This window comes from Mus musculus, chromosome 7 (genome assembly GCF_000001635.26).
Source record: "Mus musculus strain C57BL/6J chromosome 7, GRCm38.p6 C57BL/6J".
Taxonomy (NCBI): domain Eukaryota; kingdom Metazoa; phylum Chordata; class Mammalia; order Rodentia; family Muridae; genus Mus; species Mus musculus.
The window spans coordinates 83,035,904-83,049,060 of record NC_000073.6 but is presented as its reverse complement, the minus strand read 5'-3'; the positions used below and the strand labels follow the sequence as shown (position 1 = coordinate 83,049,060).

At 41.8% G+C, this 13,157-nt stretch overlaps 1 long non-coding RNA gene across 1 annotated transcript; it reads right to left on the bottom strand.

Moving 5' to 3' along the window:
• Nucleotides 1-887: 887 nt before the first annotated feature.
• Nucleotides 888-11,683, bottom strand: Gm36817. Its single transcript, XR_378298.2, has 3 exons — nucleotides 11,576-11,683; nucleotides 4,044-5,262; nucleotides 888-1,518 (listed from the first exon to the last, which is right to left on the bottom strand). It is a non-coding gene; the product is annotated as a predicted gene, 36817 (long non-coding RNA).
• Nucleotides 11,684-13,157: the final 1,474 nt, after the last annotated feature.

The window sequence follows — 13,157 nt, the reverse complement described above, 5'->3', positions numbered from 1 at the left end:
ACTAGGCCATCCTCTGCTACATATGCAGCTGGAGCCATGAGTCCCACAATGTGTACTCTTTGGTTGGTGGTTTAGTCCCTGGGAACTCTTGGGGTACTAGCTAGCTCATGTTGTTGTTCCTCCTATGGGGCTACAAACCCCTTCAGCTTCTTGGGTCCTTTCTCTAGATCCTTCATTGGGGGCCCTGCACTCAGTATGATGGATGACTGTGAGCATCCACTTCTATATTTGTCAGGCACTGGCAGAGCATCTCAGGAGACAACTATATCAGGCTCCTGTAAGCAAGCACTTTTTGGCATCCACAATAGTGTTTGGGTTTGGGGATAGTATATAGGATGGTTCCACAGGTGGGACAGTCTCTGGGTGGTCATTCCCTCAGTCTCTGCTCCACACTTTGTCTCTGTAACTCCTTCCATGGGTATTTTGTTCCCCCTTCTAAGAAGGATTGAAGTGTCCACACTCTGGTCTTCCTTCTTTTTGAGTTTCGTGTGGTTTATGAATTATATCTTGGATATTCTGGGCTAATATCCACTGATTTTGAAGAAAGAGGAACATTCCTCCATTGCTGGTGGGATTGCAAGCTGGTACAACCAATCTGGAAATCAGTTTGGTAGTTCCTCAGAAAATTGGACATAGTTCTACAGGAAGATCCAGCAATACCACTCCTGGGCATATACCCAGAAGATGCTCCAATATGTAATAAGGACATGTGCTCAACTATGTTCATAGCAGCTTTATTTATAATAGCCAGAAGCTGGAAAGAACCCAGATGTCCCTCAACAGAGTAATGGATACAGAAAATGTGATACATTTACACAGTGGAGTACTACTCAGCTATTCAAAACAATGAATTTAAGAAACTCTTAGACAAATGGATGGATCTGGAGGATATCATCCTGAGTGAGGTAACCCAATCACAAAAGAACACACATGATATGAGCCTGGGGTTTCAAATACTAAATTCAATTGAGGGTATTTTTTATTGAGGATTTTACATGGTTCCCATACTACCTGACCTCTCATATACCTCTCTGAAACCATAGTCTACAAAACAAAGTACATTTCTGAGACTCTGTTAGATTAGTGTCCTGATTATGATTTTTGCTTGACCATATAGATGGATTTGGACAGGGCTCTAGACACTTGTTTGACTGATGCAGAAATTATCAGTGGAGTGCCTTTCTGGAGCTGTCAGTCATCATGGAAGCTACCTGAGCAGGCCTCTGCTGACTCTATAGAGACACGAGTTCATTGGTTGATTTCTTTCAGTGCTGTGGCTTTTAGACTTGTTCCAAGAAGCTCAAACTGATGTATATTTCTTCCACACAACTATGATATTGGCAAGTATGAGTACATCTTTATATCTCATTTTGTAGAATAAGTAGAAAGGATTCTGCTGTTGACAACTAGGAAGACTTTCAATGGAGAAGATGCAGGTACTTCCCTTATTTCATAGACAAAGTGCAGAAGAGCCAACCAGGCTGTAATTCTGAGGCTGGTATTTATTCTCCTACATCACTACAAGAAAAAGAAGCAATGGCCAATTAGGCTGGATTTATTCATTCATAAGTTTGTGAGACACAATTATATTTGCACCATACCTGAAGAAATACACTGCACACTGAGAATGTTTCTAGATTGCTGTGAAGCTTAATGAACTGTCCTTAGAGAATTCTGAATCAGTGGAAGGAAAAAAACTAAAGAAACTAACAAAAAAATCTATGACAGAAGCATTTCCATGAAGATATAGATAGATGATATAGATATAGATATGATATAATTCATTATTAATTCTTAAAGCATAGAAAGTGATGGGTTTCATTATGACATTTAAAAGCCTTGTTATAAAAAAGTTTGAAAAAAATCACACACAGGGCTGGAATGATGGCTCAGTGGTAAAAAACACTTCCTGCTCTTCCAAGGACCCAAGTTTGACCCCCAGGCTACTCATGGTGGCTCACAGCAGTGTAGCTCCAGTCCCAGAGAATCTGAAACCCTCTTCTGGTCTCTGAGGACCCAGCATGTGGTACATGGACAGGCATGCAGTCAAAACATCCATACACATAAACTAATAGTCTTCAATATTGCCCACCACAAACCCTGTGACCTACAACAGTGACTTACCTGCAAGATGCACTGGTACAGTAGTGGCCCAGATGTTATGGGAGTAACCAACTACTTCTCCCTTGAATCTAAGGCTCAGCCCATGAGAAGAAACAAGAGCCACATATTTTTTGTTGACTGTTTTTGTCTCATTGATTTTCCTTTATTTTAATTACCTGTTTTGTTTTTTATTATTCTTATTTTTCTTGTTGCTTTTTTTGAGATAGAAAGACAGAAAATATAAAGTTGTATAGGCAAAGACTTGGAAGGAGGTAGGGTGAGGGGAAAGATTGTGAGCAGAATATATTGTATGGAAAAATTAATTTAAAATTTTTTAAACTTTAAAATAATAGTAAATTTTCAATAAAATATCACACAAAATTAACTAGAACCAAAATATATATGACTTGATGAATGTCTATACAGTTAAAAGAGCCATTTGGAAGAGAAGCCGTGAAGCTTCATACTGGATTTGATTTTTGGATTTCATACTTTCACTGCCAAATATCTTTGTAAGCACTTAACTACCACTAAAAGCAGAGTTGGAACTAGGTGAGTGACTAGGGTTTCATATGCATCATCCTGTCAGTCACTTTCTCATCCCTCTTCCTCCTCTGATACCCTACTCCATCACCCTTGACCCACTCTTGATGCTTCCCTTCTCCCCACAAATACTTCTGCCTTCCCCTTCCATTTGTTACGTGTGGTCCATTATTCTCTCATTTCCCCCCTTCCCTCTCCTTTTAAGAGCTCTGCTTCCTTCTGATGGTCCCCCACCTTTCAACACAGAGAGAGAGAGAGAGGAAGAGAGAGAGAGAGAGAGAGAGAGAGAGAGAGAGAGAGAGGAAGCATCAGGGTAGGTGTCTCACAATCAGTAAGAAAAGATGAATAGGCAGGAAGCAATTCCAGACAATGAAAACATCACACCCAGGGACACTAAGCACATCATCACCCAGGATACTTGTGAGGTTGTTCTGCTATTTAAATAAAAAGCAGTATTTAAATATCATGTCACTTAAAATTAAGTTAGATTAAAACTATTACACTTAATAAGTACTTTTCTACATTCTTTTAAAATGTTTTTGATTTATTTATTTTTGTGTGCATTGGTGTTTTGCCTGCATGTATGTTATGTGTGAGGGTGCTAGATCTTGGAGTTACAGATAGTTGTGAACTGCCATGTGGTTGCTAGGATTTAACCTGGGTCCTCTGGAAGACCAGTCAGTGTTCTCAACCACTGAGCCATCTCTCCAGCCCCTTTCTACAGTCTTAATATTATTATTATTCTTAATGTTGCATCATGTGCTGGAGCAGATTGGGACTACATGATCTTTGAGCTTATTTTTATTTAAAAAATCCACTGACAGATGACATCCTCCACAGAACCAGGGGCTTCATGGGTCTGGCCGGAAACGGCCAAAGTGTTAAACAGCTTCCATAAGGGAAGCCAACACAGAGCAGGTAGCCAGATCTCAGGTCTCATCTGCTACCATGTCAGCGCCAATGCCAACAGCAGGGGCAGTGGCAGCAGGCATGAGCCTAGCCTGCCAGCTTGTAACTATCTGTAGCTCCAGTTCCAGTGAACTGATACCTTCTTCTGGCTTCTGTGGTCACTGCATATATATATATGGTACATAGACATACATGCAGGCAAAACACATATACACATAACAACAATAATAACAATACATAAGAAGCCAAATGATTTTTAAAAGTCATTGATCAGTATAAGGAAAGAAACAACGGGTGACTTCTGTCCTGCCTTTGTGGGACGTCAGGTCCCTGCGACTGTCAGTTTATCACCTTCCTGCACCCTGAGGTTAATGGTGAAGCTGCTGGTCTGGCCAGCTTCTCTTCTTCTAGTTCCTGCCTCTCTCCAACCCTCAAGCTTCTCTCAAAAGTTGATTCGGGCTCCTTAGCCCTACTTAAGTTCTACAAACCTCTTGTTTAAGATATCGGAGTACTTCTTAGCACACAGTGTTAGAAATAGAACAGAATGGGGTTCGTGAACACGGGGATCTTCTGACGGCCGTGAGTCCACGCCAAGCTATATTTCCTCTATGTGACCCTCAAGCTCTACTTGGAAAATCTCACTAAGAGACAGGCAGTCCCAGGTCCAGCTGAAGCCTGAGCTCTACATGACAGGGAGACTGTGGGAGGCAGGGAAGTGTCTCGGCTGTAGATACAGTTGCATTGTGTGGGAAGGAACGTGAAAGGGCAGGCATCTGTTTTGTCCAGTGATTATAACTACAGGGAATTAAAGCAAGGATGGAGTTTCCCAACCCATGATCCTAGGGTTAAAAAAATTATACAAATTTTGGCAATGCCCGCTGTTGAAGTATCCAGAGGGCAGTGGCTGAGATAAATGACACGCACAGCTCCTATAGAATGAATAACCAAAGAAACGGATATCCACAAGTAATGGACGGCAAATATAATTTCCTAATGTGGCCAGCTGGCTCAAACAGGCTTCTCTTATCATCTTGAGAAGTATAATTTTTTTTCAAATAAAAAGCTGAATAAATATGATGAAATTCAATTACAGACGCCGTCTGGACAACCTGACTTCCAAGGCCTGTTGAGGATGGGGAAGTCAAAAAATCTGATTCTCAGCTGAGCCTGCATTCCATCCATGCTGTTGTATACTCTCAGGTAGCCAGCCTACAGCTTTGACTCCATGCCAGGACAACCGCAGGGTGGCTGGGTAGCTCAGTGGTAACTGTGAAGGGAGAGCATTTCACTGGGTCTCACTTGACATTCTCAGAGGGTGCCAAGTGCCCAGGAGTCCTGAGCTCCCAGGTCTTCTCCTGTACATAAAGGAGGCTTGATGCACAACCTCCTGGTGTTTCAGATCCTGAGTGCTTTAAGCACATTTGATTCTCACAATAACCCTCCCACCTCCTCTTGCAAAAATGAAGGGTCTGAGATTTAGAAGACCCTGAGTTTGCACAGCTAACAGGAAAAAGCCAAGTGGAGACTCAGACTCAGCTCACTGGCCCAAGCATGATGAAAAGTTTAGTTTGTGGAGTTTCTTTCAGATCCTCTTTCTCTGGCTGCGGTTTGAAGATTCTTCATTAATGTCCAAGTGGTCTTCAAATGGTCCAATACTAGCATTTCCAAGCCTTCACTGCTCATTGTCATCCGACATGAAACCAGGCCCTAGAAGAAGAGAGGATTTGTCAAAATTATACAGCTACAGCCAGAACTCGAATCTAGAAGTTCTATGTTTAAACTGTAAAAACTGTGTTAAACCATATATATCAGTGGTTCTCAGCCTATGGGTCATAACCCCTCTGGGGGCACAAATAACCCTTTCACAGGGGTCACATATTAGATACCTTAAATATCATATATTTACATTCTGACTCATAGCAGTAGTAAAATTATAATTATGAAGTAGCAATAAAGTAATTTTATGGTTTGAGGTTGGTTTTATGGATACATAAGGGGCTGTATCAAAGGGTTGCAGCATTAGGAAGATTGAGAAACATAGATACATAGATTTTAAATCTCTCTCTCTCTGTGTGTGTGTGTGTGTGTGTGTGTGTGTATGTGTGTGTGTGTATGTGTGTGTATGTGTATGTGTGTGTGTACACCTAAAAGAAGTCATTAAAAAAATAGACTCTAAGCATAAAAGGAAAACTTGCAACCCTTACTGTAGAAAGCACAGGAGACTAGAAAACAATTCCACTTATGAGAGTCTTCTTAAGAAAGGATTAAAAAGTAAGGACAATGGCTATCAACCTAGTTACTCTGAAGTGTATTGCAATCCAGATGACTGAAGGAGTCTTTAATTGCTCAAAAGCATTTTAGTATCTACCTTGAACAATGGATTGAAAATGTTTTTCAATTAAATAAATAAAAGAGATTCTCTGCTAGATATTAAATTTTAATATAGCTACAATAATTGAAGCCTTATAGTACTCGTGTTGGTCTAGACAAAGGACAGCAATAATACAGCAAACACAGATGCAAACCCACCTATAATTATAAATCGACTATCACGAAAAGGTCCCATCCAATTTGAAACAACAAAAAATAATATATTGATTGTTGTTCTGGGGCAGCTGACTAATTATTTAAAAGTGAAAAATGGAAACAGTTTCATCTCGCCTACATTATTCCAACAGATTTTAGACAGATATAAGATTTTAATATAAAAATAAAATACACGGATAGACACTTGAAGCAGAATTGATCTTTAAGCAGAACACCAAAAGCAGAAATAATATGGAAAACAATTCCCAGAGATTGAAGACTTGGTATGTAATTTACTGCTTGTGAATTGGGGTCTCCTGTGGATCAGACATGGGTACTGGGCAACTCTGGTTTGCTTTCTGATACGCAGGCCATCCTCCCCATCTAGATGGTGGCCTCATGACTAGGAACAAGCCTTAGAATATCTTTGCTGCCCACATCCAGTGTTGGCCATTTAAAAACAAGAGTGTGGTCTTCCTTTGTCTTTCTTGGTGGTTAAGCATTGGTGGTGTCATCAGACACGGATAGAAACTTTGACCCTAGAAGAGTGGCTCTTACTCTGTGGGTCATGACCCCTTTGGTCTAATGACCTTCACAGAAGTCACTTGATACTGTGAGGAAACACAGTTATTTACATCATGATTCATGAAAGTAGCAAAATTACAAAGTAATTTTGAAGTAGCCACAAAATAATTTTATGATTGGGGTGTCACCACAACATGAGAAACTGTATCAAAGGTTACGGCCTTAGGAAGGTTGAGAGCCACTGATATAGAGTGGAGAAGCTACCTAGAGAGCTTCCTAGACATGAAAAACTATATGGAACTCTGGATGGCTAAAATTATTTTTGAAGATAAGTCATTGGGATATGAAGCCATTTATTACAAGTTTTGTTTTGTCCAACTATACAAAAGTTTTTCCCTGAAAGTGACGGCTCAGCAGACAGAAGTGGCAGTAGTGAGGATGTTCCTGCTAGAGGCAATTACCCACATTACACAGAGGTGGAAGGTGATGAAAACCTGGCTGTCTGAGTGGTAAAAGATGGGCCATGTGCCTGCTGATCCTGGAAGAGTGGGACAACCGAAAGCTAACTGTCACCTGCCTGTTTGTTGCATCCTGGTGCATTTGGCAAGATGTTATAAGAATCGACTACACTTGGGAAATCAGGAGCTAGCCAGAAATAAGAGAAACCAGGAATATCACAGATGTTTGCAACTGTTCTAAAACCCACTAAGAACAAGATGGGATTTTAAAAGGCTTTAATACACAAATGCACAGGGTCTTAGACAGTGAATATGGTGAGTATGTGTCCTCATTAAATATTTTGAAGACTCAAGGCAGTCATATATACTAATGGTGTAGCACACTATATGAAAGCAACAGAGCTAAGAAAGAAGTTGGGTATGTATTAGAAAGCTGTCTGCAGGCAGGGCATGTTGGCACATGCGTTTAGTCCTAGCACTGGGGAGGCAGATGTAAGTGGATGTCTAAGTTCTAAAGGTTTCACATCTCTCCTTCACATAACCTATGGGATCAAGGTTTCATAGGCAAACCTTTGTGGGCTATCCAAAACCCCAACTTATAGGAGGGTAGTTCCTTAGCACATATGATACTGAAGAAAGCAAAGGAACTCTGACTTTTCCTCATCATAAAAGGAAGTATGAATTGCCAAAGAAACTGAAAATAAATATACCCTGTGAGATAGGAAACATGGGTTTCAAGTTTCCAGAGCAAGAAGCTGGCCAAGAAATGACATTAGCTCCCTAAGTTCACTCTCTCTGCTTCCACTTCTACGTGGTTTAGCAGGAGAAGGTGAAAAGGAGCCTCCTTCCAAAAGGTGGGCTCCAGACCACCCAGAGCAGCAGCACCAGTCTTTCCAACCTCTACTTCCCAGGAGAAGGAAAGCCCAAGCGTAGCTGACAGGCAATGAGTTGTCTCCCATTCCTATGCATCTAGCATGGGTGCAGCTAGGTGCCAATGGTTAGAAAGTCCCTGACATCATCTGTTTAGCTCTGTGCTCCCATGGATCTCCAGTCAAGAAAGAATTTCAGAGAAATCCTTCTAAAAGACTAAAGCAGTGTCTAGGTAGGTAAGTCTCCTGACAACACATTGATACTTAAGGTTTCCAATATTGGTGTGGACTAAAGCAATTACTTTATAGCAAATGAATCCTGGTGAACCACACTGCTGGCTAAGAAACTGAAGTTGACATCCCACCAATCTCTTTGAAGCTTCTAAAGCAGGCGCCTCTAAGTCAAACAACGCTATGTAGCACATACACAGTATAAGCAGGTGGACTGTGGAACAGAATGGAAAACTAGAAACTGACAAGAGTTCTGCCACCTAAGTTTTTGAGAAAAGAAGCAAAAACACACAGTGTACCAGAAAAGAGCCTATTCCATAGGTGGTGTTGGCAAAACTTGATATCCATCTGCTGAAGAATGAAATCAAATCCGTAACTTTCACCTTGTACAAAAATCAGTTTGTACTGCATCAAAGACTTTAGTTTAAAACCTGTAGTGCTGAAACTGCTAGAGGAAAACCCAGGGGAAACCCTTTAAGATACTGGGGTTGGCAAGAACTTTCTGAATGGAGTATCAATAGCACAGGAACACGCCCCGAATATCAACAGAGGAACGAACAGAGCCCACAGAGCAGGGGAGAGTCTCCACTAGCTATGCAGGTAGTGAATGTCCAGAATTTACAAAGCACAGCATTTCAGGATGGAGAGGTGGTTCAGCACCTAGGAGCACCTATTCCTCTTGCAGAGGACCAGGATTCATTTCTCAATACCCCATAACTGTCTCTAATATCAGTTTCAGATCATGTGATGCCCTCTTTTAATCTTCAAGGGCACTGGGCACACATGTAGTGAACTACATACACATATGCAGTCAAAACTCTCACATACATTGTGATGGCTAACCTTAGTTGTCAAGATCAACTAAAACCCAAGAGTCTATGCAAACCTGTGAGGGATTTTCTTAATCAGATTATTAGAAGCAGGGAGATCTACCCCAAATCTGGGCCACACCTCCCAGAGGCAGTCAGAATAAAGGACACAGAAGCAGTGTATTTGCTACTTGGCTGTTTGTCCTGCTCTCTCCAGCAAGTTTTGTCAATCCTGTGGCTGAAGTCAGACTGAACTTCAATTTCTTCAGAAATCCAACATAGATTGAAGGCCAGCAGCTTTCCAGGAATTTCCCAGGGACTCATGCACCAGATTGGAACTGCTGAGACGTCCGGTTTCAAAGACTGAACTACTACTGGATTCTCAGCCTCTCAGCCATCCAGCAGACATTGCTGAACTACATAGACCACAGCCTGTGAACCAGACTAGTAAATACAATCTAATAATTAAATATATGTGAGACATACATACCTATATTAATCATATATATTACTGCTCATGTGTGTGTGTGACATTCTTTTAAAGGATGCTAATACATGAAATAAACCAAACAAGAAAATAAAATTGCTAATCAATGAATGGGTTAATTGAATAAATAGTTTTTAAAAGAAGAAACACAAGAATCCAATAACGTACGTCCCTAGTCATCAGTGAAGGGCAAATAGAAACTACTTAGAAATCCTACCTCACCCAACTCAGAATGGCCATCAACAGGAAATCTAACAACAAACATTGGAGAGGCTGAGGGGAAAGAAATTCTTATCCATTGCTGTGTGAGCGCCAACTGGTTCAGCCTTTATGAAAATCAGTTTGGAGGTTCTTCACAAAAATTAAAAGTACAACTACTTTATAACCCAGCTATTCTACTCTTGGGCACACATCCATAAAACTCTACACCCTGTCACAGGGTTGGTCATATAACTATCTCCCTGCTGACCTAATTATGATAGCAAGAAAAGGGAGTCAGCCTAGATGTCCATCAACAGAGGAATAGATAATGAAAATCTGGTGAGTATGTAAAATGGAATATCATTCCATTGCAAAGAAAAATGAAATTTGCAGGAAAGTGGTTGGATTTAGCATGTACAATATTAAGCAAGATCAGCCAAACTCAGAAAAGAAACAAATGACACATGTTCTTCCACATATTACATTTTACCCTTCGATGTCTGCATCTTTGTGTATTAACAGCTGTAAGTATGAGCATAGAATAACATGTAGGAAGGGGTCCAGAAAGGGCAGCTAATGTTAGACAGCAAATGAATAAAACAAAAGACATGCCTATTCCTAGGTATGGTGGAGGAGAAGGTTTAGTATAGATATGAGAGAGGGCATAGCCAGAGATAGAGACATCTGGTCCAGGGTGAACAGGCCTGAACCTGGCCACCTGGGGAGAGGAGGCGGAGAGGAGAGCAAGGAGACCAAGAATCCAGGAGGGTAAAAAGTTAAAAAAGGATGACCACAGCTGAAGTGGATGGGCTATATAGGGAAAAGCAGCAGTGGGGAGGGTGGCCCAGCCCCTAGGCTGGAGAACTGGAGAATTCAGGATAAGGCTTGGAGGGAGGGGGTAGGAAGTGTTGTGTCAACCACACACTGTAACAGGTACACTTTGATATGTTAAATAGGCACCTTAGTTTACCCTCAGTCCTGCATTTGAGACCTAAGTGCAGGGAAGGACAGATTATGGCAAAAGTCATGAAAGAGAATGTGAGGCTCATTGTTTTTCCAGTCCTGTTTCTCTTTCCTTGTGTGTGTGGCCAGGGTGGGGTGAATAAAGCCATAGAAAAGTAACTGTCAGTGAAAGTGAAGTTCACCAAAATACAGAGTTTGGGACAACATGTAAATGTCTGCGTGGCTTCCTTTAACTGGTGATATTTTAGTTTTGGAGCCCATTACAATAAAGTGATGATAGACAGATGATAGATAGATAGATAGATAGATAGATAGATAGATAGATAGATAGATAGATAGATTAAAATGTCCATGCCTAAGCCAGAGAATCTAAAATCGTAAATATGTAGAATAAAGTAGGTGAAAGATCTCCTGTGTAACATGAGGCCTCTGGCTCACAGCAGTGAGCTTCATGTGTTCAGATTTTTTGCTAACGAAGATTGCAGCTGCTCTTGCCACAGGGAGAGAACAGTGTGTCAGTGTGTCACAGGATGAGTGTCAACTCATTTCTCAGCTGTCACCCATATACTAGACATGTATCTTGTGACATCATGTTGCACACCTGTAAATGGGCCCAATAAATTTTATTTTATACAATTTTAACCCAACAATTTCATTTTTAGGGTTGTGTGCCAATGCAATAATAAATAATTAGATATGCACAAAGATAGCCATGGATCTAATCATGGTGGAACTATTTTCTTACTGTCCATTCTAGGGTACACAAGAAATGTTCACATTCTCTGTAGCTTTAAAGCAAAATAAATATAGCGAGGATCCCAGTCAGTCTCACCAGGATGGGAAAGTGGGTAGGCCCCTTTAGGGAGAGTCCTCTCTCTTCCCGGGGTGTCTAGAATCTGCAAAGACTGCACCCAGCAGCCACCCCACCTTCTCCAGGTAGTACCCCCTTACTTCTGTGCCTTGCCAGCAGACAGGGACGTTTCTAAGGTTGTGCCCTCAGGACCCAAGGTCAGACTTCAGCAGCATGTCCCAGGGAGGTCCTGCCACTCTGGGTCACCATCAGCCACAGGCTCACAACCCTCCTCTCTCACCCTCCCTTTTAAGACCCCAAACTCCCCTCCCAGACAAAAGCCACTTTGTTCTTTGCCTAATCCCCTCAATAAACTGAGATTTACTCAAACAAAAGCCAGGAAAAAAGAACCCTCTTCGGAGCCCCTGTGACAAAGGAGCCCAGAGGCTCAGGACTTAGGGAGGGGAGGGAAAACTGAGGGGAGCAGCCAGGACAGGGCTGTGGCTTTTTCAAATCCACCAGCTACCTAGACAAAAGTAAAACTGCCAAATTGTCCTTGCGAGCTGTTCAGGAGAGCAAAGCTCCTGGAAATAAAATAAGTGATTTGTAACGTGAGGATGTTAAATTCATTGCATTCTACCCATTATGTGGAAGCTTTGTGTAGACTCAAACCCAGGGCAGAAAATTTAATAGCAGGACAATGGTACAAAAGGCAAGGAAGGCTGATGGTCATACCACTTCTACAAATTCAAAGATCATAGAATTAAAGGAGTGTGCGTTTACATGTGTCTCATGTATATGTGTATTCCTATATATACATTTATATATGTGTATATATGTATATAATATATATTCTATATATGCACTATAGTGTACAAACATACCATGCAATGCTCCCTCTACACAGTGGAATTTCACAAATTTTTCTTCCTGTTTGAATCTATGCAATGGCATGTCCTATTTTTGTTACTAAGTTTCCCTCTGCTGACAACAGCTCCAGGCCTCAGTCCTTGGCTGGCTTGGGGTTCTGGCAACTGCCTTCAGACTGCTAACTTGAAAGCTGGAAGGGCAGAGCCCCAAGTCATGTGAGTTATAATTGAAAACACTCTTCAAGGGCTTTAAAAGCTTTATTGGCTCATCATTTCATGAGTTGAGTTCTCATGGAGCCTGCCCGAGTCTGTGATGCAGACTCGCAAGGTGCAAGCTCCTGGAAGGGAGGACCTACAAACCATAGAGAAAGAGAAAGGAAGGGGAGATGTGGAGGGGAGGGAAGGGGAGGGGAGGGGAGGGGAGGGGAGGGGAGGGGAGGGGAGGGGAGGGGAGGGGAGGGGAGGGGAGGGGAGGGAGTGGGGAGGGGAGGAACCATGAAGAGGTGATGCTTCCCTCAATCTTCTAGAACAAGAAGTAGAATCTGTGCATAGGCTGGCTAGCTCCCGGCCTGTGTGTGTACATGATGCCCAGTTTACAGTGTTGTAGTTAGGAGTTTTTAAGAATGCAGTTGTGGCTGCCTAACATTGTCCTGAATATCTTACTATACATGTGCCTGTGGCTGCTGAGCAGGCATCAAAAGATTGTAACTGCCAACCCAAAGAAAATGTTTCTCAAAGGCAGGCCAGGAACATGAAGATTAGAGACTGGAGACCAGGGTGGGTTCCACACCAGCAAGCCCTGAGACTTGGATAAGACTCCAGCCTTCTGCATACTTGACTCTCCCCTGAATACAGGGTCAAGGCTGGGCTGGAC